The sequence below is a fragment of the Dermacentor variabilis genome, chromosome 2, assembly GCF_050947875.1.
Source record: "Dermacentor variabilis isolate Ectoservices chromosome 2, ASM5094787v1, whole genome shotgun sequence".
Taxonomy (NCBI): domain Eukaryota; kingdom Metazoa; phylum Arthropoda; class Arachnida; order Ixodida; family Ixodidae; genus Dermacentor; species Dermacentor variabilis.
The window spans coordinates 180849497-180876222 of record NC_134569.1 but is presented as its reverse complement, the minus strand read 5'-3'; the positions used below and the strand labels follow the sequence as shown (position 1 = coordinate 180876222).

General features: G+C 44.6%; 1 protein-coding gene and 1 long non-coding RNA gene across 3 annotated transcripts in view; one reads left to right on the top strand and one right to left on the bottom strand.

Annotated features, from left to right (window-relative positions):
- LOC142572982 (coiled-coil domain-containing protein AGAP005037) overlaps positions 1 to 26726 on the bottom strand; it is a 591568-nt gene that overhangs the window by 543156 nt on the left and 21686 nt on the right. The window lies entirely within an intron of this gene.
- On the top strand, positions 18108 to 21681 carry LOC142571096 (uncharacterized). Its single transcript, XR_012825750.1, has 3 exons — positions 18108 to 18216; positions 19214 to 19345; positions 21396 to 21681. It is a non-coding gene; the product is annotated as an uncharacterized LOC142571096 (long non-coding RNA).

The window sequence follows — 26726 nt, the reverse complement described above, 5'->3', positions numbered from 1 at the left end:
TCATAGTCGATTACTGAAGGTGCTCGCACTTTGAATAGTCGTGACCAGTCATAGAATTTCTCGTTAGTACTCCTATTAGGTGAACACTTACCAGTCAGCGGTTGCGTGTAGGCTAGACGGTCGTTGATCCTTGATGGAAAGTGGCGCCGTATATTTATAACGATAAAAAACATAATCTAGCACATGCGCACCATCCTGCGTCTGTTATCGTGGTTTCTTCGTATATGTACTGTCAAAAATTTGCAGCGCAACTTCGTGCCCACGTTACAGTTGCCGTCAGAGAAAGCAAAAGTGACGTGGTTCGGCTGGAGAAGGGCGAGCTGCGAGGGGCGATGGCTACGAAGTCCAAGACAGCGCGTGAGGCAGCTGGCGAAATGAGTGATTTCATTTCCTGACCGCAGGTGCCGCATGGTGGAGCCGCGGTTATTACTCGGAACCCCTTGGGCACTGGGCAACACTTATGCACCGCTGGCAGCTACGCGAGTCTCGCCAGCAAGGCGTTCCCCCGTTACGGCTAGTTTGTCGACGGCAATAAAGTACAACTAGAGAATGGGGGAAGAAAAGATCACGCCGGATGCGGGAGTATTCAGATACCTGGCCGAGCTGGTGGTGTCGAATGCACGTTAGGGAACCGCAGGTGGTTAAAAAATTTAGGTCGAAGACGCCATTTTTTTGTGTGTGTCTGTGGGTGCCTGTCGGATTGCGAAAGAGGTCCGGAAAATAAGACACTCACACATATACAGCGTGCATCTTTCGTCTTGCCCTGCGCCTGATTTATGGATTACTTATTTATTGCTCTTTGTGTCTGGGTGGAAAAGTTTGGCAACTACTGCGCAGTGGGGCAGAACTCCTCCTCGCTCTCTTGGGCTGATGGAGATTCACGAAATCGAAAGATAAGAGAGAGGACTTCACCGACCATTACTATACTCCCTATAATGCTAAATTTGAGTGCAGCTCGATACGTGTTTTCATTTCGCGATATATTGGCTGGCGCGGATAATCTTTCTCGTTGCAAACGGAGCGAAGTGTGGCGCGACTGCCTCTCTGATCGGGAGATCGCGAGAGGCCGCGCGTGGGTCACGCGTGGGCGCGATTAGCAGCAGCTGCCGCAAACAGACCTTCGCTCATGCAGCGCTTTGTTTCCATACAGACGACGCGCGCTACTCTGGCGCGATCTCGTAACCATCATCGCCGCAGAGCCCGTCTTGCGCGGCAATGCGAGTTTTTTCTCGTTCTTTCACCATACCCTCAGCCCCCCCCCCCCGCTTTCCTTCTTTCATCACCCGCTGCGCTCCGAGTCCTTTCACCTTTCGCTCGGTTCGTTCGCTCGGTTACAAGGTACAACAACGCCGAGGCACGCCGACGCTCAACGCAGAACCGGGCGTCTAAGAACGGCGCTCTAAAGATATTGAATAAAAAGCAAACTATATTCTACAAGAACTAATGCAAGCAGCGTAAATGTCGATCGTCGGCACCTTCACAGTCACACGTCGCGTTTTTATGCGCTTCTTACTCGAAGTGCTGCGGTGAGCAAAAGTAACGGACTTCTCCGCATCTTTAAACAGCGATATGGACATCACGTCACGAAATAGTCACCGTTAATTCTAGTTTGAGGTGTATAAATAAGTATGATGAACGTCCTCAACATGAAAGAAAGTGCGACACCTCTCGCCTATGCAAGATATATAGAGGATAAAAGAGGCAGAGGGTATGCGGAGCGATAATAGTGTGCACACGAGACACTACAGGAGGTTACACGCTTGTAGTGTGCACTAGCGAGCTCGGTAATTAGGCTTCAATCTCATTGCGTTACTAAAGTAAACTTAAGAATGTCTCCTAATGTATAGCATTGCAATTTGCGTATTTTTAAACGTGCATGTCAACCGTGCACTGTAACACCAATAAAGCGATTTTCTAGGAACACAGAACAACGAATGCTTTCAAGTTATTCCAGAAAATGTTTATTGACTGTCAAGCCATTCCAGAATTCGCAATAAACTTGTTGTGTTGTGTTTCTGCTATTCTGCCAAAGCGCTAACGTACGAGAAATAAAATAAAAAATTCCTAGCCTAAATTAGCTTCGTTTCAACCGGTACTTTCAAAGCTCTCTTAGAGTACTAGTCGCCTTGAAAGTGTAATTATCCCTGTGTAATTGTTGCATCGTTGTCGTACAACTAAGCGCAAGCAATTAGGTCGCTCTAATTTTGAGCCTTGATTACCTTCGTTCGATTCTTTCTGGCCAAAACAATCGGTATTTGCCCTCCTGTAATCAATTTACCATCGCCGCGGAAACTAATAACCGGTGACAAGGAAACAAATAGCGCTTTCAATGAACTCGATTACGTGCTGCGGTTTTCCACGCGGAGCGGGATAATCTGCGCTCTCCGACCAAGTGCAGGGGTGGCGGCAACTTGTAAAAAGAAAGAAAGAAAGTAAAATCAGTGCCCTTCCACTTTGCGAAGAAGGACAACCAGCGATGCTGTATTGGGATGACTATATTGACAATTCAGTTGAGTTCAATTTACTGAACTGAACTGAATACTGATTTGTATTGATTGCTATATCGATTCAATAAAGACACATGCACGCAATTTTGTGGCTTTTCGTTGTCTTTATTTTGTCTGATCCGTTACCACAGTGACCAGCTTTGTGGTCGCTGTAGCACACGGCGATCGGTTGTACTGATATATGCTAGACAGGTTCTGCCAATGTTTCTGACTCCACGACCGGTGACACGTGGTCGTCACATTGACGTCCGTGTAGCAGTCTATTGCAAACCGTTCCAACAGGAAGGACACAATCCACCTGACGTGGAGGTGCGCTAGGTTGACGTTAAAGTCGACAATTGGGGGCTTCACAATTACGTTTTATTATGCTTCTAGACTCTTCAATGGGAACGAAGGAGCGCCGCCATCCCACGTTTTCTATATATCCATTAAGGTGATGCGTGATTATATGGTCGATAAGACGATAACATTCAGAGCTACTGCAGCGACTGATACCATCACGCGGAAATGGTAAAGAACTTTGCACATAGACGGAAGATAATAACATACAGAGCAACTGCCGTGACATTTTTTTCCCCTCATTCGCACGGGGTTGCGGCGGAGGGGTTTTTGGCATATACGTGACACAAGGACGGACGGACGAATCGGCTAGCCATATACAGCTTGGCTCTCAAAAGAGAAAAAAAGAAAGGCAAAGCAAGAAAATTGACGCCGCCATTATTTTCTGCACTTTGACTGTGTTTACGTGAGTGCGACTACAGTGCATAGCGGGGGGGGGGCGCAGTTCTCAGCGCATCACGCTAATGTAGAGGTCACATTGCACTCCGTGACTTCGGGGCCTCACATGGAAATATTGTAATCTCTCTTATTGTATGTATGTATGTATGTATGTATGTATGTATGTATGTATGTATGTATGTATGTATGTATGTATGTATGTATGTATGTATGTATGTATGTATGTATGTATGTATGTATGTATGTATGTATGTATGTATGTATGTATGTATGTATGTATGTATGTATGTATGTATGTATGTATGTATGTATGTATGTATGTATGTATGTATGTATGTTTTATTTCCTCAAAAACTAAATGAAGCTTTGCGGAGGTAAAGTGGGGAAAAAAGCTGCTCGTGGCAGCTTGTGGCGAGAAGATCCATTCTGGCTTGTTTGACAGCGTTTACAGGGGGCGCATCCCTGCTCATCTGGAACAAGCCGGAACCCTTTTCTTTTCGAGGATTTCCGTTCCGGCAACGATTGGAGGAGAGCCACACCGTGGCAGCCGCCTCACTTCTTCAAAGTAATGTGCCAGCGTTTGCACGCAACACGTGAGACGACTTTCCCCGTGTCTAGCTACCCTCTCCTGTTGCATCAATTTGATTCGTCTTCCTTGTGCAATAACGCCGTATGCATGGATCCGATGCAGGGGAAATGCGACTCTTAAGTCCCGCTTTTTCTCATTCACGCAAATGTCGCTACTGAGCCGGAGCCAAGTGACCTGTGACAACGGCGCAAAGCATTCCTGCTTGCCCGACGTGATCGCAGGCCCTCCGTGTGTCGGTGAAACTGAAATCTCACCGACTCGTGAAACATAAGCTCTCGCTAAAATCAATGGAGAGCAGCCTGCTGAAGTTTCATTCCAGGTGAGTTGTGCTTCTCGCTCTGGGGACGACGGCCAAGTTTTCGCGAAGCAGACGGTTTCGTGGAAGCTGTACTGGCAGCGAACCTAAATAGAAGTCCGAAGCGAACGCTTTGGGTAAATGCTTGCACAGTCAGCAATCGCAATGCATCTAAGGGCTCAGCAATTCCTGGCGCCATATAGTTTCAGAAACTGACCGCCGAACTACACTGAGCAGCTCGTCAGCCTTCTGATGGCACTCTGTGAATTTTTTTTTTCCATTAGCGGTGTTACTCGTTTATTCCTCGGACGCGCGGGAAGTGCGTGAACTCGTCAGCTGGTACCACCAACAAACGTGGTCGTGCCCACAACTCTGGCATTAATAAGCGCGCTGCCTTAGGGCCCTAACGCGGCACTGAGGTTCTCAGTTTGTACCCAGCTAGGGCCGCCTAAAACAAAGAAGGCAACCACGATGGCGAAGTGCTGGCTCGGGAGCGAACGCGAAACGACCGAAAAAGAAGAGTGGAAGCTCCAGAGTGGCTCAAAATGAGGGGTAGACACAGTGCAAGCGTCGACTATAGTTTAGAGTCGGTGCCGGTTCCCGCTCTCGTGGTTTAAAGTAAAGAAAACGACTTGCACTGACTATAACGGACAGTCGGCGGCTGCGTTGTGTTTCGTTCTTCCCGCTCGTTTTGAGCCGCGCTTGGAAATTTCGAGATGGAAGCCTACACGAACTGGTGTAACCCTCGTTTTTCTTGAGCCATGCAAAAGAGGACGCAAGACAAGTGTTCTGTGAAACCAAGTGTGACAGTTTAGAGTCGTAAGAAAAGAAAATTAAAGTTATACGATTGTAAACAACTCGGTTTGCGCTAGCGAAGTGCTATACTGAACTATAAACAGCATTACTTCATCGATCGATCGGGGAAGCAAGGCGCCAGTCCTTTCAACGCGGCTGTTTGTTTGAAAAAGTATTCAATGCGTTTTTAAGATGCGCTTGCGCTTCACCGTGCAATGATTCATTTTGGCGCTGCAAGCATGTGTGCACTTTCGCACTGCACTGTCTGCATAGCTGCAGGCGAGATTTCGATTTCAACGCACTGCGCGCAGACATGACAGAAACCGCGTGTTTTCGACGTTGCAGCACTACAAGTAAACGATAGTGTTTCTGCTGCGTTCGCAGTGCATCCTGCCCCATTTGCGAACTCGAATTCACGACAGCGGCTCGAGGGTCTGGAATTGGTGCTGCATAGAAATACGCTTGCTGTGCGAATTTGTTTTTGTCTCTTTGTTTGATTGTTCTTTTGTTCACCTGGCATTTGAGTCCGATTGAAGAATGGAATGCTCCTGCGAAGGACGTCAGCACGCTACGTGGAAACGAAAAAACAAAAACAAAACTGGGATGGTATACAAATAAAATTTAAAAAATTACATTCCCAGTTCTTAAGTGCAAAAAAACCACGTTATGATTATGAGGCGCACCGTAGTGAGGCACTTCGGATTATTTTTGGCCCCATTAGCTTCTTTAACGTTCACCTAAATCACGGTACACGGATTTTTTTTTTCTTGCATTTCAGCCCGATCGAAATGCGGCCGCCGCGGCCGTCATTTGCCCCCGCGCACTCGTACGCAAGAGCACAATCACTAAGCCACCAGCGAGGGTAAAAAAGGAGGAACGAAAGCAGCCAAAATCAACTATAACACTAACGCGTAAGGTAAAAACAAGAAGTTATATAAAAACGCTTCCGACTGCGAGGTTTATACGAAAACAAGAAAGAAAAACGATAACGAGTAAGCCTGGAAAGAGTTTAAGAAGTCAGTTTAAGCTAGCTACAGCAGCAAGAAGATAGAAGCTTGGCTTGCTCGGTGACTATGGCATCATAATTTTTTTTTTCTTCAGAGAAGCATTGTTGCCGGCGTAGCACCGCCTCCGTGATATCCTGCCAGCAAACTAAATTTAATGAACGCTTTAAAAGACTATGGTGACTAACGCTCTTATAGCGGCCAACGTAGAAATCAACGTAGAGAAGCCGCGACAAGTGCTCAATTGTGCGCAAAGTTCAAAGAGTTCAAAGAGTTCAAAGAGCGCCATACGGTTAATGAGCTTACATTCTGTCACCGCAGGGCAGTGACAGTTTTGGGGCGCGTTATTGATCGCTTATGAGACGCACATGATGCCTGCTCCTCCTGTAGCAGAGTAGCTGAGTCATCACGGTTTTCACAACGTCTCGCCTTCATCATCATCATCAGCATCATCGTCATGATCATCATCCTGATATTATTATTATTATTATTATTATTATTATTATTATTATTATTATTATTATTATTATTATTATTATTATTATTATTATTATTATTATTATTATTATTATTATTAACGCACTAAATATATCCACTTGTTCGCATTTGAACTAATAACTGCTCTAAAGTATAAATATCGCGTGTGCCGTAAATCCAGAAGTCGTGCTTAATGAATGAACACGTGAATGAGCCTAATGAATGAACATAAGTGGGATCACGACTCATATATTCCAATCTTGGAAAAGAGCGCCTCCGACCGGACGGCGAAATTTCAGAAGTATATTCGCAAGCGCTCTACAGCAAACGCGAAGAGTCTTTTCGCCATCTCGACTCTAGAGGAGTAAAAGTCCAAGCAGTCCTGGATTGTTTCGCTGCCCATTTCGCGTCCTTATATATAGCTTCACGTTTTAAAGCTGGAGTCAGTCAGCAGCACACGACGGTTCCTACATCTAGAGCTGTGTTGTTTGATGAAAATCTCATCGGCAAATGCTTTAGACGCTCGAAACATTTTGTATACTGCGGCCTTGATCGCATCACCTCCACAATTATAGAAGCTTACGGCAGTATGTTTGCTTTAGTATTGACATCTACGTTTATTATTGCTCTGAATACTTCCACCTTCCCTCAAGTGCGAAAAATTGCTCGTGTTTTTCTTGTATTTACGTCTTCTTGTAAAACCGATTCCTCAAATTTATCGCCGGATTTCTCTTTTCTGTGCCACATATAAGATTTCTGAACGTGTTCTTCACAACATATTGTCCTTTACTGTGAAGAACTCACTGTTTCTGAATCACCATGGATTTCTCACCGGCCACTCCACTATCACAGATCTCGCAAGTTTCATCACACACACCTCCGCGCCGGTATTTCAAAGGGGGCAAGTTGACACCATTTACTGTGACCTCAGCAAGGCTTTTGATCTAGTCGGTCACTCACTGAAGCTTACGCACTTTGGTGTCGACTTGTCAATTGTAAATATATTGCGCAGTTATCTTCTTGATAGATGACGTTATGATAACGCCAGTGAGCAAAAGTCTTCTTTTTAGATGGCAACTTGCGGCAATTACATTATCCTGCAGTGTCTTTGTGTTTGGTTTTTAATGCATGCATGTGCAGGCACTCAGACCATAGGGCTGTTCATGGGCACGTTAAATAAACACCACCACCATCATCATCATCATAGTTATTATTATTATTATTATTATTATTATTATTATTATTATTATTATTATTATTATTATTATTATTATTATTATTATTATTATTATTATTATTATTATTATTATTATTATTAAAATTGCTAGAACAAGAAATGAAAAAGCGTGAGGCTGCTCGCAGAGTTGATTTGTTGGTGCGAGCAACACAGAGGCTGTCGGCTGTCGGAAGCGCCTTATTGGAGGGCCCCTTACTTTTGTGTCAACTACGAATTGTTTAACGTGAAGCCAATTTACACAAGGCGTTTTGCGTTCCATATTCTTGGGAATTCACTGGCCCTGGCCGGGAATCGAGCTTGCGACCTCAAGTTCAGAAGGCGAGCGCTCCAGCTGACGAGCTACCATGATAGGCAATTCGTAAAGTTTGCAAATGTCAGTGGCCGGATGCCAACGAAGTTGATTATCATTGTCACACCAAGAATGCATTCCTCGCATAGACAAAAACAAGTGACGCATTGCGTCGTCCTTCCCGACGTGACAGAGCAAACACCGCGCAACCTAAAAGGATTCTCCGAAATAGCTCACCATGAACGCACACATCTGGTCTTCCCTTCCTACGTTTATTTCCCTCTTACGTTAAACTTGCGTTAATTGCACCTGGAAACGTATGTCTTTACAGCATTTTGCTATTCAGGTGTCAACTGCCAGCTAGACAGTAATGGTGCTGTCAGCATGCTTCCCTCTCATCAATCAATCAATCAATCAATCACTCAATCAATCAATCAATCAATCAATCAATCAATCAATCAATCATCAATCAATCAATCAATCAATCAATCAATCTGTTGTTATAAAGAATCTCGTCGCAATGCGTGAATTCAAATCACTAAACATAAATTTAGGTACTCGATAATATTGGTTTGCATGAATTTGCGAAATATTCGATCAGCTGCAGGGTTACACAGTAATTCCTCAACGTAAGGCTTTTGTGTGCGTTTCTAATTTTTGTGCCGGCGCGTTTTCGCCTGTGGACTGCTTCTGCACGGATGAAGTTCCTCGCGGTGTCCTCCCGAAGCATGCCAGAACATGATCCCCACCACAACTTGCGACGAGAAAATCTGAGGCACCGCAACAGTTTCTAGAACACTGTGATGGGCCCCTACGAGAAGCATCGGTTGGTCAGCCAAATACGAAGCAAGTTTTGTGGACACATCATACCATTTTCCAACGAATAGCTACCCGTTGTCGCTGATTAAGTCCTTTGATTTCTTGAACGCAGTGGTATAAGTGTAACTGTTTGTCATCGCGGGAAATTCTGAATGTAGGAGTCTTACCTCGGTGTCAGGAGATATAGCATTGCAAAGGGAAGTGGTGGCGCGTCAAAGGTGAACGGAACGCACCTTATTTCTGTGAATGGGTTCAAAATAAACTTGCGGCATTGATGATAGCTCTTTGGAAAATTCTCATATATATCGGGCAAGCCTTCTCGATAATGCCCTAAGCCTATAATAACCGTGGTAACTAGAAACGAAGCCTGAATGCAATTGGCGCCAATGAAACATAACGTCATTATGCCAAGGCATTTCAGAAAGGGTACTGCTGGTTTCGCGTGTGCACAGGCCAGGTGATTTGCGCCAACATAACTACTATGTCTTGTATGACTCATAGAAGAGCCAGCTCACTCATGATTCGCCAAACTAGACGATGACCTGTAAACTAGCATTTACATAAAAACAAATTATGATATTGCTCAACATTTCACTACTCGTTTCAAGGTTGCCCCTATTTCCCCCCCCCTTTTTTTCCTGTCAATAAAAGCGGGTAGGGGGGCGGACATAAGGAAGATACACAAATAGAATTTCTAAGTGACTTTAGCTACTGCAAGTCCACACGCTTCTTTGTATACCCGCCCTGGTTGCTTGCTGGCTTAGGCGTTGCGCTGCTAAGCGCGAGTTCGCGAGATCAATTCCCGGCCGTGGTTTTATGGGGGCGAATTAAAAATTAAATTTTGGGGTATTACGTTCCAAAATAACTTTATGATTATGATGCACACCGTGGCGGAGGACTCCGGAAATTTCGACCACCTCGGGTTCTTTAACGTGCACCTAAATCTAAGACCACGGGTGTTTTCGCATTTCGCCCCCATCGAAATGCGGCCGCCGTGGCCGGGATTCGATCCCGCGACGTTGTGCTCAGCAGCCTAACACAATAGACACTGAGCAGCCACGGCGGGTTATGGGGGCGAATGCAAAAACGCCCTTGCATGGAGTGCGCGTTAAAGAACCTGAAGGGGTCTAAGTTAATCCGCAGTCGCCCTCTAGGGTGTGTCTTATGATGAGATCGTGGCTTGGGCACGTAAAACTCCGGGATTATTAAATTTCTTGGTTCGCCCTGTGCATTTGTTTGCACACCCGACCGAATGCGTCATACAGCTTTGGGTACCCTACCACTATATCTCCCCATTAGCTTGCCCATTCATCTTGTTTTTCGAAGTTTTTCTTTGCGAACCCTGCCGTGTTTCGTCACCCTGACAGCGGCCTGGCTGTTCCCTTGTCGAATCGGCTAACCAATCACAGGGGCCAACAGGCGAACCAATCACCACCACCAGTAGGCGCACGGCTCTGCGCATCCGCGACCGCGACGGCGCTGGCCGTGCGAGGAAAAGAAAAAGAACCAGAAAGCTCGCCTTCGCGCATCGGCTGCTGCACGGTGGTGAGGAAGTAAACGCTTCTTGCGGATCTAATGGATCCGGATTGCGTTACGCACGTATGTGCATGCTGCCTCTGAAACCATGATGGCCTCAAGGCATCCGTCGTACTCGCGAGTAATCAGCAACTCCGCTTAACAAAAGGCCCGGTATAATTTGTGGGCATCCGCGCTTGTAGGTGTCTGTGTGTGTGCGCAGGTGTGTGTGAATGCACTCGTGTTTGGACTGTTGATGCACTCATACAAAGCAATGCTATACATAAATTCCAACTCGTTGGATATGCTGTATCTTTTAATGTTCTTTCCTTATTTTCCGGATGAGCGACGATTTTGTGAGGATGAAATTATATCTCGAGACGCAGCCTCACTTCACACAGGTACTGCTGCAGCGGCTTCAGACGCGCGCTGTCCACGAGTTAACGCTCATAGTTTTCAGGTTGGCCAGTCCTTAGTCTCTCATCCCTGGGCGCGTTTTCACGTACCTCCTTTCACTAAGTCTGTCTTTGTTTGGAGGGGGCTGATTTGGGCACCATTATATCGCTCAAAAAAGGCGCCGTATCGGAGGGCCTTGTCAGTTGAGCACGCGTACTTGGAGCGAAAATAAAGGTCAAATTAATATATGGCTGCTGATGTTTCGGCGCCCTGGAAACACTAAAGCAGCTGCGTAGCATCTAAGGGACACTCTGTGTTGTTTAATAGCCGCAGGCGAAATGGCAGACTTGATAAATATTTTGATGACGTTGCTACTTTAATTACAACTTGATGAGAAACAGAGGAGTGTTCTCGGCCCCCGTGTACAATCAACGGCTACCAATTTCACTTGTTTATTAAGTAAAAGTACTGTGCTGCACGACATACTAACACGAAAAATAAATTTGTGCAGTATACGGACCCGAAAATGCAAAATGGGCTACAAATGGCTTTGCCTGTGAAAGCCTATCGATTTATCGGGATCCCCCTGGAGTTCTTTAACGTGCATCTGAAGCATGATGCGCAAGCGTTTTTTCATTCCGCCACTATGGGAAAGCAACCGCCGGGAATCAAGCCTGCAACCTCGTTCTCGACAACACAACACCACAGCCATTGAGCCCAGAGTTGGGAGAACTTTAAAAAAAAAAGACGAAGAAAATGCAGCCGCAGAATGGTATAGACGCCGTCCATGAAAGGTTGCCGTTGAAACCGAATCTCCAGATGTTGGAAGCCCGCGCGTTGGAAGCCCGCGCGTGTACTCAACGTACACGCGCCAATTAAAAAAAAAAACGATAGAAACGCGCGGCGTTGTGTACACGATACATGTCTTGTATGTCTTTGTTTTAAAAGAATTGACCAAGTGCCCCCCCCCCCTGCGTTGAGACGCTGAGCTTTTCGTCGAATCTGACCCAACACTTCGGCAAGGGAAGTCATGCGATGTCGTTCGAGTACATCCAGTTCACGTTCGAGGCGCTTTCTCTACGCAGTGTGCTACAGGAACACTCTGCGGCTGTTTAGTGTATGTAATCGTTATTGTGGCCACGTGAAAGCTCTGGGAAAGAAAAAATTCAATGAGTGGTTCAAGAACTTCCGCGATAAGAGACGCTTGGTACTTTCCTCTCAATCACGCTTGTAATATCGCGCACATTAGAAAACAAATGTCGTGCTGCCATTGGAGAAACAATGGTCACCTCTTCATGCTTACTTCAGTTTCCATGGCACTAAGTTTGCAATGATCATCTCATTTTAGTAAAACCTGTATTTTTTTGGGGGGGGGGCGTCAAAAGTGTTTTTAAGCGTCAAAACCAGTAAGTCAAGCGAGAAAATAAAAAAAAGAAGCTTTCTTCTTCTCACTTCCATCTGTACATGTCTCATCAAATTGCTTTCTCCACTTGAAATGCTTTCTTTTATTTTCACTCTTAAAACTGTTGCAACCTTTGGGGTGTATATTTGTCCCACAGCAATGATCGTCATCTGCATTGCTCGCGTTTGCTTTCTTGGAAACTCGGCGCTCGCTACTTTCCTGTTGAGAATGCTGTGTCACACTGATAACGCACGAGCGTTCGGGACTGGGAAGTATACAGGGTTCGCAGCGTTAAAGAAAGGAAACGCGGGCAAGACGGATGACGATTGTTGCTGTGGGACAAGATAAGCCCCAAAGGGTGTAATTTTTTTAAGGGTGTTGATGGTGCAGATATACTTAAATGTTCGATTTAGGAGACAAGATAACCACTGGACTAAAATTCATAAAAAAATTTTTAAGGCACCAAAATACCTAATAAAAATTCGAATTCGTAATTACTACGGGGACGTTTTCTTCACATGAATAAGGAAATCGCATTTTTCATCATAATCTGCGGTAGTAGCATTCAGTCCTCATGGGAAATTGTGGCGTTCAGAAACATCTAAAAAGCTCTTCTGGGGCTTCAGTACCGGAACAAATTTTTCTATGTAATAGCTGTAACGAGCGCCGTAGTTCCGCATGCGTGAAAAGGTAGTTAAGTTTGGCTAGGTTGACATGATCTTCTTATCGACTTTCGCTATTAAAATCACTATATTTTTTTTAATTTCACGAATGTGAGTACCAGCCGCTGGCGGCTAGTGTTCGAAGTGATGTGGTAGTTGCGTATCCACGCGGTTGCAACAACATGATATGTTTAGTTGAAAGTTTACAGGAGCCTTCTAGCTTCTTCATAAGTTTGTGTTCCTAAGCTCACTTGCTTAAGCACGAGCCCGACTCGAGCAATTAACAAATTACCAGAACTCAGCAATCAACGCCAACATTTTATTTGATAAACGTTTAGTGCGTGAACTTTGTACTGCTGGTACAATTTTACTCCAATTAGATGCGCACTAAAAGCCGTATAATCCAAGTTAATTGCACGGAGGGACATATCTAACGTCGTTTTCCAGTGTTCTTGTACTTGAAGATGCAATACAGAAAACTCACTTATGCACAGATGAATAAAGTGCACATGTGATATACGCTTATTCAATTGGGCCGCATCGCGACCTCCTGTACGTGCTCGGGATTCGTAATACGCGTACGTGTCGCAACTGGTTGTGGTGTACGGGGCAACTTAGCCTCGTCGCTCGTTTTTTTGTACGTTCCAGCGTGTACATGTGAACTTCGTTTAATCATTTACGTACGACTCCGCTCTTACTTTTCTGCACTCGTGACGTTCAGTCTCATATTACAATGTTCTTATTATAATTGCCGTTACATGAAAAGGAGTAGCCGCTCGCCATCATAGGTAGCTTTACGTCTTTGATTAACTTTCGTTAAAACAAACTTTACTTCTGTCCACTCAGTGTGTTTGTAATTCATCCGGATAGGGCAAACGAGCACTTCTAAATATATGGAATGAAATTTGGAAAAATCACTTTCGCAAAAGGAGTTTCTCGCACTCCCCTTTCCATTAGAGTGTAAGTTGACACTCCCCGTACATTCGCTCTCGCGCAGAGCGGCGCGCGGGCTATGTACTAATAGCTTTGCCGAAAAAGAAAAACCACAGGTATTTTCGGCAGTTTGTACGGAGCATTCATTGGGCTCTCTCCGGAAGCGGCTAACTAAAAAGCGATGGAGGGCTTTGAGTCGCATGCGGTTGATGGACGACTGTGTCTGTGTGCCGCGAAATGGGATTGCGTGAGAACTGGGCGACACACCGAAACGCAACTCGCGCGGCAGAGAGAAAGTGTGAAAGAGGGAGGGAGAGAGAGAGACAGAGAGAGAGAGAAAAAAAAACAGAGAGAGAGCGAGAGAGAGAGCGGCGTCTCGGCGAAAATTGCGCGCCTCGCAATCGCTCGCGCTGCCGCGAAGAAATCTCAGAAACGGAAGCTGGCAGCCGAAAACGCAGCGAAAAAAAAAAAGGAGAGGCAGCTCTACATATCAGCCGTAATTGTGGAGCGGCGTTTGGGAGTGGCTCAATATCTCTATGAAACTAATAAATGGTTGTCTTTTCCGTGTAAACAAGGAGACGCAACCATGACATATATATAGTCACCAGTTACAGGAAAAAAAGCATCTGAAATGTTCTTTTCTTCTCTTTCGCGAGACCGCGGTAACAGAACGCGGTGTGAGCAGTAAGCGCAATACGATGATCTCGTTCTCTGGTGTCACGAGGAGTACTTTTCAGCGACAATTGAAGTAGCGAAAAAAAAAATGTAACTGAGAAGCCCGTCCGTGGCATTGCCTTTAATATTATGGCTACCCGTCGCGGTAGTTTAGCGTCTATGTCGCAGCACTGCCAAGCTCGAGGTTAGGAGTGCGATCCTGGCTACGGTAAACGCATATCGATGGCGGCGAAATGGAATAATGATCGTGTGCGTAGATTTAGATTCGCGTTAAAGAGCCTGAGCTGGTTAAAATTATACCAAAACAAGCTCGCAACAACCAATCGCGGTTTTGGCACGTAACACCCCGAATTTACTTATTTAAAAAATTAAAGATTACATTGCGGCGGTTCAAGTGCTTAAAAAGGCCCTGCAACAATTTTTTGTTATGGCCACCGTTCTTGTTCTAGACCTCTTCATACCGCCGTGGTTGCTCAGTGGCTAAGGTGTTGAGCTGCTGAGCACAAGGTCGTGGGATTGAATCCCGGCCACGGCGGCCGCATTTCGATAGGGGCAAAATGCGAAAACACCCGTGTACGTAGATTTAAGTGAACGTTAGAGAACCCCAGGTACACACTAAACATTTTACACCCTTATGGGTGTTAAGGGGGGTGCTTTCTGCATTTACACCCACGTCCACACCCTTTTAGCACCCTTTTAGGTCAAAACACCCTATCATAAGGGTGTATACCACACATAAGGTGCGACTTTGCTAGAAGAAGGGTGTTATATCAACGACTGAAGGGCGTTGAAAGCATTGATGCATAAACCTAAGTAACGTGTACACGTCCACGCATTGAGCAAGGTGTGTATGTATTGCATTTTTAATGCGAAAGCATTTTATGGCCTTTCAGGTAGGAAAGATGGCGTTCTCCGCAACAACCATCCATACGGGACCCTGCTCATGCCAATCTTGTCATTTGCCTTGAAAGCATTCAGAACCGTGCCGCCCTTTTATTCTCTCAAATTATTCACGTCATTCTAGCATCACGTCCATGAAAAGAACACTAGGTCAACCTGACCTTTGGTTACGTCGTAGGTACCTTCGTCTCTGTATATTTCACAGAATATGGTACTTTAACCCTTCTCTTAAAGAAAATATTTTCACCCCACCAAGTTATATCTCGTCTCACATGGACCATCAACACAAAATTCATGTGCCATTCTTCCTTTTTGCCAAGAACAGCCACTGAATGGAACCGCCTTTCCGCCTCCAGTCTCAATTTGTGACACCACTAATTCAACATCGCTGTTCAAAGTGTCTTACAGTTTGATTTTCTATCCTTGCCCTGCACTGCAATATTGTATACTTTCACCCCTTCTTTCTGTTGTATCTACTAGGCCTTGAAAGTATGTATAATAAAGCAATAAAATGTGACATCATCAGGGTCTTGTATGACGTCAGTAGTGATACAGAAGGTAGTAAATAGAACAACGTTAATTATGAGCAATTATGGGTAAATAATGTGTATTAAGGTGGAATAAATTCGGTTAAGGTTCGTACAAACTGTAGCAAGGTGGATTGCGGCAGATGAAGGTAGAATTGTAAAGGACACGTGACAATGTAGTGCGTATCACGGTCACGTGATAATTGCAATTGTACATCCATGAAGTCATTAAGTTTTCGCATTCCTAAGTGACTGTCGATCTTTTTCTAGGATTCTGATGTTACTGGCATGACGGCCACTCCAAAATGTATCACTGAGAAAATGTACGCACTTTCACTTACAATTTAATTATCACTATATTTCGTGCTCACAATTATATTATCATGCAATTAAACACTTCTAAGACAAACTGCAATAGCAGAATGAAAACGCGCGAGCAACTTGCACAATTCTGCACGAATGTTTCGGTGTCCTTAAAAGCCCAACAAAAAGTGGCGAAATTAAAGAAGCTGTGTGGATACATTGCTGAACAAACAGGGACGTGCTGTTTGACGAGTCTCTGCTGTACAATAGCATCAACGCACAATTTGCTTGGTGAAGCCATAACGAAGACATTTATAGCGGCGAGATCACGCTGGAAGTTCTCAAATCCGAATCTCCCCGTACGTTGCCTAAGTTATTCAGAGTTTTACTAAGCTACTGGTCTGCTTTCTAAGCGCATCCTCGGACACAGTTTGTAAGGCTCAGCCTATATATTAGGGGCTGGTCTCGTCTAAGCTGTAATTGCTTATCCACAGCATACGCTCTTACAAACACATTCTTCAGTCGCCTCATGAATGCTCACGCGTCGCTGTCGCACTACCAAGATGTGAGGGTCTTTATCGAGCCAGGATATCGCTGTAACTACACTGTGACCTCGCAAGGTTGCTTCGTTCGGACGCTGCAAATAATCTAATCGCACCAGCAGAGGAGCGCCGGTCGTCTCGCTCACGGTCCCGATTTGTGTACTGTACCCTCAGTCATGCAGCACAGACTGCGCCCCCCCCCCCCCCTCAAAAAAAAATGCTCGGCACAAAACGTAGTAACAACTACCCGCCTCACCGCTCTAGTTGGAGACCAGAACGAAGCAGCAGCAAACAGGCGGCCATGCGAGCAAGCAAACCTGTCAGAATAAACGTTCAATTTGCGCGGCCGCCCCCTGCCCAATGAAAAGCGACCGGAAGTGACGGGAGGACGCTGTACAGTCACATGCCGTCACTTCGGCGCGCGGCAGGACGGGAAGGCGGAAGCTACGCCATTATTGCATTCTCTCGCTACATGAAATGCGTTCGCGTCTCGCGCTGTGTGAAATAATTTTACACGTGTGATTAGTTTTGTGCGCGGCGTAGAAAAAGGTGTGGCCCGTGCTTTGTGTATTACTCGTGCTCCACTTCAAAGCAAAGCGTTCGTACGCACTGGAAGATGGATCCACGGACGCTGAGACGAGCAGTTGCAATGCGCCCTGTGTCGGCGGTCGGTAGTACTGCCATAATGGGAATTTTCAGGCAAGTGCCCATTTATTTGGGATTTCTTTGGTGGGTTAAATGTTCTTGTTCGCTCTAGAAGTTTCTTACTGTGATCTCGTAGCATAATTCACTAATGTAAGAGCAAGAGCAGCTGCACTCCTAGTAGGGCAAGTTAACTACCTCGATCGCGCCCCGTCTTATATCGGGCGCGGTGCGCCTGCATAGTTACGCTTTGTTTCTCAGCGCTTAAACGTTCGTAGATGTGATTCTTTTGTGCGTTCAGCGTGGCTTCTTGTAATGTGGTCGACCACTTTTGCGTCGCGTAGAAAAAGGACGACTGACTTTGCCACCTTTCGAAAGAACTGGCGCGGTATTGGTTCTCCCTGATGCGGTCGCGTGCTGCTGCTGCTGTTGCTGCTTGCCGGTCGCCTTTAGCGTGTTTTCGGCTCGTTTTGTCTGTGCGTGTGTGCGTGCTCGCGCTCGGCTCGATTCGTGTGTGTCCGTGCGCTCAGCTCGCTTTGTGTGTGTGTGTGTGTGTGTGTGTGTGAGCGCGCGCGCGCGCGCGTACATGCCGGTTTGTATGGGCCGGCGTGCTTGCGTGTGTCTAGTGCGTACGTGTTTTGTGAGCTTGTTTCTGTGTGGGTCACTGTGTGTGCGTGCACGTGATAGTGCGGCTGCCTGCATGTATGTGTGCTTGTTTGTGTTTATCAATGTGCGCGTGCGTGCTTTTGTGTCTGCGCTTTGAGAGTGCGTATATTTGTGTGCGCGCGAGTGCGTTTTGTGTGCGTGCATGTGTATTGCATAAGGCCGGTAGAGTTTTACTCGCAATAAAGCTCTTCCAATTTGGTGCAGCGAGTGTTGCCGCCTGAAACCCGAGTTTGGTTTCAAGCCAACCTGGACAACTGCTGTATAAGGCGCCGTTTCTCAGGAGGATCAGTGGGAAGGCGTCAGGTATACGCTTCCTCCTTTTTCCCTCCTCTGCCCTGATGAATTGATATCCTTGATTGTTATTCTAAAGGGAACGTCACATCCAGAGCATAAATAAATGATTAAGAAATCTGGTAGTGTGTTTCACCATTACACTAATTCTGATCTTAAAGACGTGAATTTCCCATTAGCCCACATTTCCGTTGATACAGACAACCGCTGAAATTGTGAACAGCAGGTTATTCGAGACGTCCTACGTATATAGCAATTGTCCTCAGGAGCTCTAATGAATTTTGAAAATTTTGAGTGTTGTTGTTGTGCTTTAGAGGTATCATATGCAAGCTTTAGGTGTCTCCTGGTAGTTTACATGCCCTTCGAGAGCTGTCGCCTATAGCCCTATTGAAATTCGTAACTACAGTTTGGAGAACTGGGGAAGCTGCAAGGCTTGTCCTGGCTCTCGAGAAAGTGTTTAAGCTGGAAGTGTAGGTTGAGGAGTTTGGGGTTGGTCACACGAAGGCTTTTTTATGCCTTAGCAGTAGGAGTGTCAAAGGATAAAAAAATGCAGTGTGTCAAGCGTGGGAAGCTGCTTATGTGGTAGAGGCTTGTGTGTTTGTTTTGTGTGCGTGTGTGTGTGTGCGCGCGCGTGCATGCATGCGTGCGTGTATGTGAATTCGCTCCTCACAAGGGAGTGTGTGTGTAAGTGAGCTACTTTGCTGGTGCTATTTGCCGAAAATTGGGAAGAAAACACAATGATCAATATAACTTGAAATAATAAGCGATGCAAAGCATGCTGGCAGAGTAGCGACAGCAGCATATGAGCATACAAACGTGCAGCTGTGTGACAATGTTAATGCATGACTGCAACATCTGGAAGGAAGCTTGCTTATTTTTCAGTAAGCAGCACAAAGTCCATATTTTTTGCTTTTCTCGTGCAAATCAAAACGAGGCTCATTGCCAGTGATCTTGTCTTTCATTCTAATAGCATTTGTTTATCTTGAACTTAGAGCGTTGTTTCTCGCAGGTCATGCAGATGATAGCAGCAATTTCACAATGCCCAGCCTTGGTGCCCTCCATCAAGAGCAAGCCACTTGCATTCGCCTTCAGGCAGATAGATGGTTGATGTCTTCTAGGAAGCAGTTGGGAAGACAACATTGTAAGTAGATATAGGTGTGAAGTTTAATATAGTAAGTCAAGTTATAATTTAAAACGCTGCGGCTCCTTGGCGGCCTAAGCTTGATATTATGTGCAGTTGTGTTTGTTTTTAAATATTGCCGATTGTACTGCATACTGCAGGTATGACTGCTGATCCAAAGCATACACTTGCATTTTCTTGATGGCCTTTCATAATGAGGATTTTCTTTGTGCAAGAATATTCACAGACTGGAGCATTCCAGCATGATATTCTTTATTGTGCATTCTGTGCTAATTTCGTATGACCTTCCTGCTACCAATGTTTTTGCAGGAAGGGAATATTTCTTTACTCCATGCAATGAGCTTGTCATTTGCTCGTTGCATTACTCTGCTACCTTTAATTTAATCCCGTATAATTCTCAAAACCTTAAAATTTGAGCTGTTTTTATTTCAAATACAATATCAAAATGCGCCGGATTGCAATCTAGACTGCAAGCGATTTGAAGAAATTACAAGAAACTAGGAACTCTCATGGGTGTTAAAAAACATTTCCGCAGGCATTGCGCCTATTTCTTGTACTGAGCTAGCTGCTCATGAATATTGCAAGCATATGTCATTTCACAGTTTTGCAGGATATAGTAGGCCGATCATTGTCACTAAGCACAACCTTTCCTCATTTGCATCATGAAAATCTGCCTCATGCTTAATTTGCGACAAGTCTTGAAAAATGAATGTTTCATAATTTTGAAACTACACAAAATATTGGTTGGGGCTTGGCAGTTTTCAGATAACTTGACCATGTTGAACCTAGCCATTACAAGACGAGAAAAAAAAACGTGCACAGGAGGGCTCATTCAATCAAATGCAATGCTGTGGTGATTTTCCATGTGGAAAAATGTACTTTTAGGCGGGAGAGGGTGGGTAGCCAATTTACAATTATAGCGACTCATGCGGGTAGTGGCAACACAGGATGAGAAATGGTTGTGGCTCTGAGGTTCATTGAATATGAACACTTATATACAATCCCTCCTTCCCCCAATGAGGGGTAACCGTGCAATATATTTCGGGTGGTAAAGATGATTTCTTTAGGAGACGAGAAATTTCAGGCTCTAGTTGAGAGGCTACATATAGAAGGACCATGTATGTATTCGCAGAATAACATAAACTGCCTAGGAGGGGTGTCACAGTTTAGAGCATGAAGTAAAAAGTGGGAGCATAACGAAGGATCATAAGTTTATTTAAACTTATGATCTTTGGGAATACTACTTGTCACCATATCGCCAAGCTAACCCATTGAAAGAAAGGGGCCTGCTGTAAGGAAAATAATTAACACGTGCTAAATTTTCAAAGTATGCCGAAATGTCAGTTCTTCCTAAATTAGTAAATAAGAAATACACAATAAATTTCAGTATACAGAAATGGTCTAATAAATTGCATTGGAGAGTTGGAGATTGTTGGGCTGGATGCAGGTATTGCAGGGCAAATGAGAATGCCAGTGGGGGTTCCCTCATTTTCATTTTGTGTGCACTCTGTAAAACTACTCTGTCTCCTAGTGTAATAATGTTGTGTAAAAACAGCCATTCTTTAAGTCTTATGGATGTCACTCTTAATGTGCCATATCCCTTAAGGTTCTCAGCTGCAGCACTTATAAAGTGTAATGTAAAGATATATTGCAGATTTCATGTCAATTTATATTAAGGTCACATACACACTCTTGGACAAATGTCTGTTGAGAGATGTCATTGGTAGTGTCATTAAATTTAATTCACTTTTATTTTCTATGGTGAAAAGGCTACTGTAAATTTATTTGCTTTTGCTGCTGTATGTGCCTTGTATTCAAAGTGACATAGTGGTTTAGTGTTCACAGTAAATGCAATTCCTAAATTTGCAAAATAAATATTTCTCCTACCTTTCACCTGTCTTGCCCAGTTGCCTGAGCTGTGCATTGTTCCCAGTCACATTAATTAAGTTTGTTACTTTCAGGAGCTTGTTGCCTTATCAAATTTTCCACATTCTACATGTGTAATTGCAGACTGAACTCTCATAATTCTCTTCTTATTTTGCTAATGCAGGACGCAAGATTCCAGCAATGCCATGCGCTGCATTTATTGGTCAAGATGCTCAGAGAATGGAGTCCCTACACCTCGTCGTTAACCGTGAACATTTTTTTCTTTTGGAAAGCTAAACGTCATTTGCTGCATCAATTGCATTTTTGCAGCTCAGATGTGTACTATATTTTTCTAATTTTGAATCAATTAATATTCACTGTGCAGTATAAAAAATGATGTACAGTGGGAAGGACAAGGACTGCGAGAGATGACATACACTGCGCTGACTTCCAAGAATATTTTATTGCGTTGCCACATAGTGTGTTTATACACGAGGGGTCATGGGGGGGGACGCAGAAAATGAAAGGCAGTCACAAGGGGTGTTCTAACAGCAAGTCAATGTACTAAGAACACGGTCACGAAAAGAAAAATCACAATATCTATCTGTGGAGATACAAGACTTCACTAGGGGTCAGCGTGATAGAGGGGGAACTAACGCACACACTACCCGATTTCCTGGTGCAATCAGCTTCAATAATGTACCGGGTGAGCTGTGTCTCGCTAGAACTTGCGTATCTTCAAAGAGGGGCATGCAGCAGCAGTCCCGGCAATGTATGCCCAAGTGGCCTTGACCAGTGTTATGGACGTTATAGTGCTCTCTTAAACAATCATTTAGGCACCTGCCTGTCCGTCCAACGTATTTACTGCCTCAAAACGGGAATATGGTAAACCACATTTGGTGCACATATCGCAAAATCTTTTCTGTGCCGGACAGAGCAAGAACTCTGATGCGATTTAGGCGCATTTACATGCTTACAGAGCTTTGCCAGCTTTTCCGGGGCTGAGTAAAGGACTGGGATTCCTGGAGCTTGCCGAATCTTTTTTAGCCTATCGGAGACATCATGCACATACGGTAGCACTGCGAACCTGTGTCTTTTAACCGGCTGGTTCCTTGACCGTGCTCATCACGTTTTGTGCCCTTCAGAAGCTGTTCTGCTATGGCTGAAATTAAGGCCAAAGGGTAGCCAACCCAAGAAAGGTGATCAACCAGTGCAGCTATACTACCTTGCATTTCATGTGAGCAAGATTTATGGAGGCTGTTAGCGAGGCAAAACTTCACAATACCTCGTTTAACAAGCTTTGAATATGCAGAGTTAAAGGGCAAGAGTGACTTCTTACTTCTCGGTTCAAAGCACTAGCACACCTGTTTGTTCTCAAGGCACTGCCTGAGACCTAGAAAGCGCAAAGAATCATTAATGGGGACCTCATTTGTTAGTTCTAGAGGCTGCAGCTCTTAAAGATCTCCAAGTCTCCCAAAGCAGCAGGCTCAAGCGTGATCAGTGCAATCAATAAATACCGGGTATTCGTCCACAAACCTGCACACTTTGACAACGTGAGACGCATCCAGGTGACCTTGAATGTTTCAATCATGATTAGCTAGATAAATATCAGTGGCGGCGCCAAGCATGATCCTTCACAATATACAAATAAATGGTGTTTGTATAGGATCATGCCTCACGCCGCAACTATGTGATATTTATCTAGCTCATGATTTCGATATTGAAGGTCACCTAGATGCATCTCCTGTCAAAGTGTGCAGGTTTGTAAATGACTACCTGGTATTTATTGATTGCACTGATCACGCTTTTTCGAGCCTGCAGCTTCGGGAGTCTTGGAGACGTTTAAGAAAGCCTCTACAACTAACGCATGAGGTCCCCATTGATGATTCCTCGCGCTTTGTAGATCTGAGGCTGGTGCTTCGAACCGAGAAGTAAGAAGTCACTCTTGCCCTTTAACTCTGCACACTCAAACCTTGTTAAATGAGGTATTAAAAGTTTTGCATCCTTAACAGCCTCAGATGCAACTTAAGTCTTGCTGCACAGGCTGATCGCCTTTCTAGGGTTGACTACCCTTTGGCCTTAATTTCAGCCATAGTGGAACAGCTTCTGAGGGGCACAAACCGTGATGAGCCTGCTCAGTCAAGAAACCAGCTGGTTGAAAGACATCGGTTCGCAGTGCCACCGTATGTGCATGATGTCTCCGATAGGCTAAAAAATATTCGGCAACCTCCAGGAATCAGTCCTTTTCTCAACCCCGGAAAGGCTGGCAAAGCTCTGTAAGTGTGTAAACGCGCCTGAATCGCGTCAGAGTTCTTGCTCTGTCGGGCACAGAAAACGTTTTGCGATATGTGCAACGAATTTGGTTTACCATATTCCCCTATTTTGAGGCAGTAAATACGTTGGACGGACAGGCGGGTGCCTAAATGATCGTTTAAGAGTGCACTATAACGTCCATAACATTGTTCAAGGCCACTTCGGCATCCATTGCCCTGGAACTGGCTGCGTGCCCCTCTTTGAAGATACGGAAGTTTTAGCGAGACACAAGTCATCCAGGAAATTATAGAAGCAAATTTGACCAGAAAACTGGGTAGTGTGTGCGTTAGTGCCCCCTCTATCACGCTGACCCTAGTGAAGTATTGCATTTCATGAGATAGAAATTAAATTTTTTTTCAGGCGACCACGTGCTTAGTACAATGACTTGCTGTTAGACGCCCCTTGTGACTCATTTTCTGCGCATGCCCGCTCTTGTATACATACACACAATGTGGCAACGCAATAAAATATTATTGGAAGTCAGAGCAGTGTGTCGTCTCTCGCAGTCCTTGTAATTCACGCTGTACGTAATTTTTTCTCATTAATGGCCAACTATCCCAAGAAAGCACCTTTTTCAATATATTTATAATGTGTGATACGACCATTTGCTGACAAATGTTAACAGTGTGATATTTAACTTGAACTTTTACATGACTGCCTGTGTTCTTTTAGTAACCAGAGTATGGCTAATTTATTAAACCATATTTGCCAATTTGCATACTCACATGCTACAGCAAGCCCTAATCTTGTATTATTGCATCTAAGTGCAAATAACTTAGAAATTTACTATGTATTTTAAAACACTGTCCACCTTTCGTGCTCAGCAAAATCGTTTACTCAACAGTGGTTTGCTTTTATCAGGCCTTCTCCTGCACTTTGCACCCACACAATAGTAAATGTGGAATATTCACTCTTGATTTATAGTAAGAAAAGAACCTATTTTCAAACTACATATTGTATATGTACCAGTGCCTTCGGGTTGCAAGACAAAAATTTATAGAAACTGGAATTGTAGTTAGAAAATCTGCTACACAGCACCTTTATCACAGAGAACTCTCGTTTCACAAAAGAGGACAAACTATGTAGGCACTAAAAAATTCTACATATTTTTCGTGCTCAAGTAATCTTGTTAGAGAAAATTAGCAATAATGCTGCTGGCTTAAGCCTCACTTAAAGCACGTCTACGCTTGGAAAGTATTGTTTCAGTCCGAAAAATGTTCGCCAGTTATGCTTATATTGGCTTTCCAAACTTTTCATAATGCTTTGCGATTACATTAGCTTACAAAATAACAGGTGTCTTGTGCGTTTGCTCTGCATTTCAATTGCTTCTCTAATTCACCTTTGCAATATCCCTTTTTTTTTCAAGGCATCAAAACTTGAATTTTCGTTCATTGAGCCTCATACTGAAAATTTATTCCTTTATGTGGCCCGAAACACTGCGAGGTCAACTCAGGCTCTTTCAGTGCCGCTATACATAGTTTTTTCTCTAATAACAGATTTGATCAATACATATATTTTAGATACCTTTGTGGGAAATGTACATGTTCTTGTACTTACCGATGTGTTTGGTGATTGTGCATGTTTATATTTCCTGTGATTTATGTATATCTTGTACTCTGTATTGCAGCATGCAATAAATATATTTACATTTTTCTTGAAAATGCAGCATATATCGTACCAGTCTGTGTTGCATGTTATGTGGATCTGGAAATCGTGATAACCGTTGGTGTTGATATACATTCTCAAAAGTAACATTTGCTAGGTTGTATTTGTGCAGCGAAGACAGATTTTGCAATATACACCGTGAATTACTAATATGCAATGTGATCCACTCGTATAGGTGTGTGTGTGCCCATCGAAGCTTCAAGGCCGGCTGTTCGACGGTGCGTTTGGTAGCCGAACTTGAACCTTCGGACACACGCGAAAGTTACGCGTGGATCGCTGTACATAGTAGTAATTGAAGGCGTGTACTGCCGAACCTGCCTTCCATACACACTAGAAATAAAAGGGTGTACACCCTTCCAACACCCACATAGATGGGTGTTAATATGGACTTGCACCCCTACACCCTAAATTTATTTTGCTGGACACCCTTCCTCTAGGGTGCTATAATGGCACCCCAACTGTAGGGTGTAGTCAACAGCACCCTGAGGGTGTTCGTCTGGCGACAAACTGATTTACACCCTTAAGGGTGTTAAAATGTTTAGTGTGTGGTCAAAATTTCCGGAGTCCTCCACTGCGGCGTGCCTCATAATCAGAAAATGGTTTTGGCACGTAAAACCCCATAATTTAATCTTTATACCTCTTCATAGCATGTCAAATCGTGATAATTAACGCACTCAAACAAAAGATATCGGTTACAGAATACTTCAAAATGACAGTGACCGTCAAATCGAGTTTTCGTGGCTCTGGACGCCACATTTCCCTTAGCCACGGTGCGGTAGAATGGCACCCAATAGCGGCAGAAGCCGGCACGTCGTGTTTGCCAACCCTGCCTAGCTAGTGGACGGGCGTACTCGATCGGGCATGGCGTAATGGCCATGGCGTCATGGCGAAGGTTCGTGGCTCGAAGGCCATCGCGCCCCTACTGTGGTTACAACAGCTTCCTCGAGGCGGCCGTTGGCGCTGCTTGTGCTCGGCATGTTTACGCGTCATTGCTATTGTTACAACGTTTTGCTGACGGATGTGTGATGGTAGACCATATTGGAACGTGGCGCGCGCCACCAAGCGGCCGTAGCGACGTCATCGGGGAATCTTGAAGGAGAGCGCTCCGTCGTCCACTTGTCGCGTGACCTGCCGCATAGTTGCGGCAACGCAGGACGCCCCTTTCTCCTCTTTTAATCACTTTGTCAATACTGACAGCACACGCGGTGACACATGCATGAAGTGCTCGGATGCGAGCTGTCCGAACATGTAGTGTAAGTTTTACTGTGTTGCCTTATATATATATATATATATATATATATATATATATATATATATATATATATATATATATATATATATATAGCAAGCGCTGCGACCAGCTTGCAAGTGCGTGTAAACAAAGCGCGTGTATTCACTCCACCTCACTGGATTCGCGCATTTCCGCTGCGTGTCCTCTTTGAGGTTTAGTCTGCATCGACAGCTTTTGAAGCGGTATCTTCCGTAATGAAAAGGTGGGAGGGGGTTTCACTAAAGAAATTAAAGGCAGAGGGAAAAA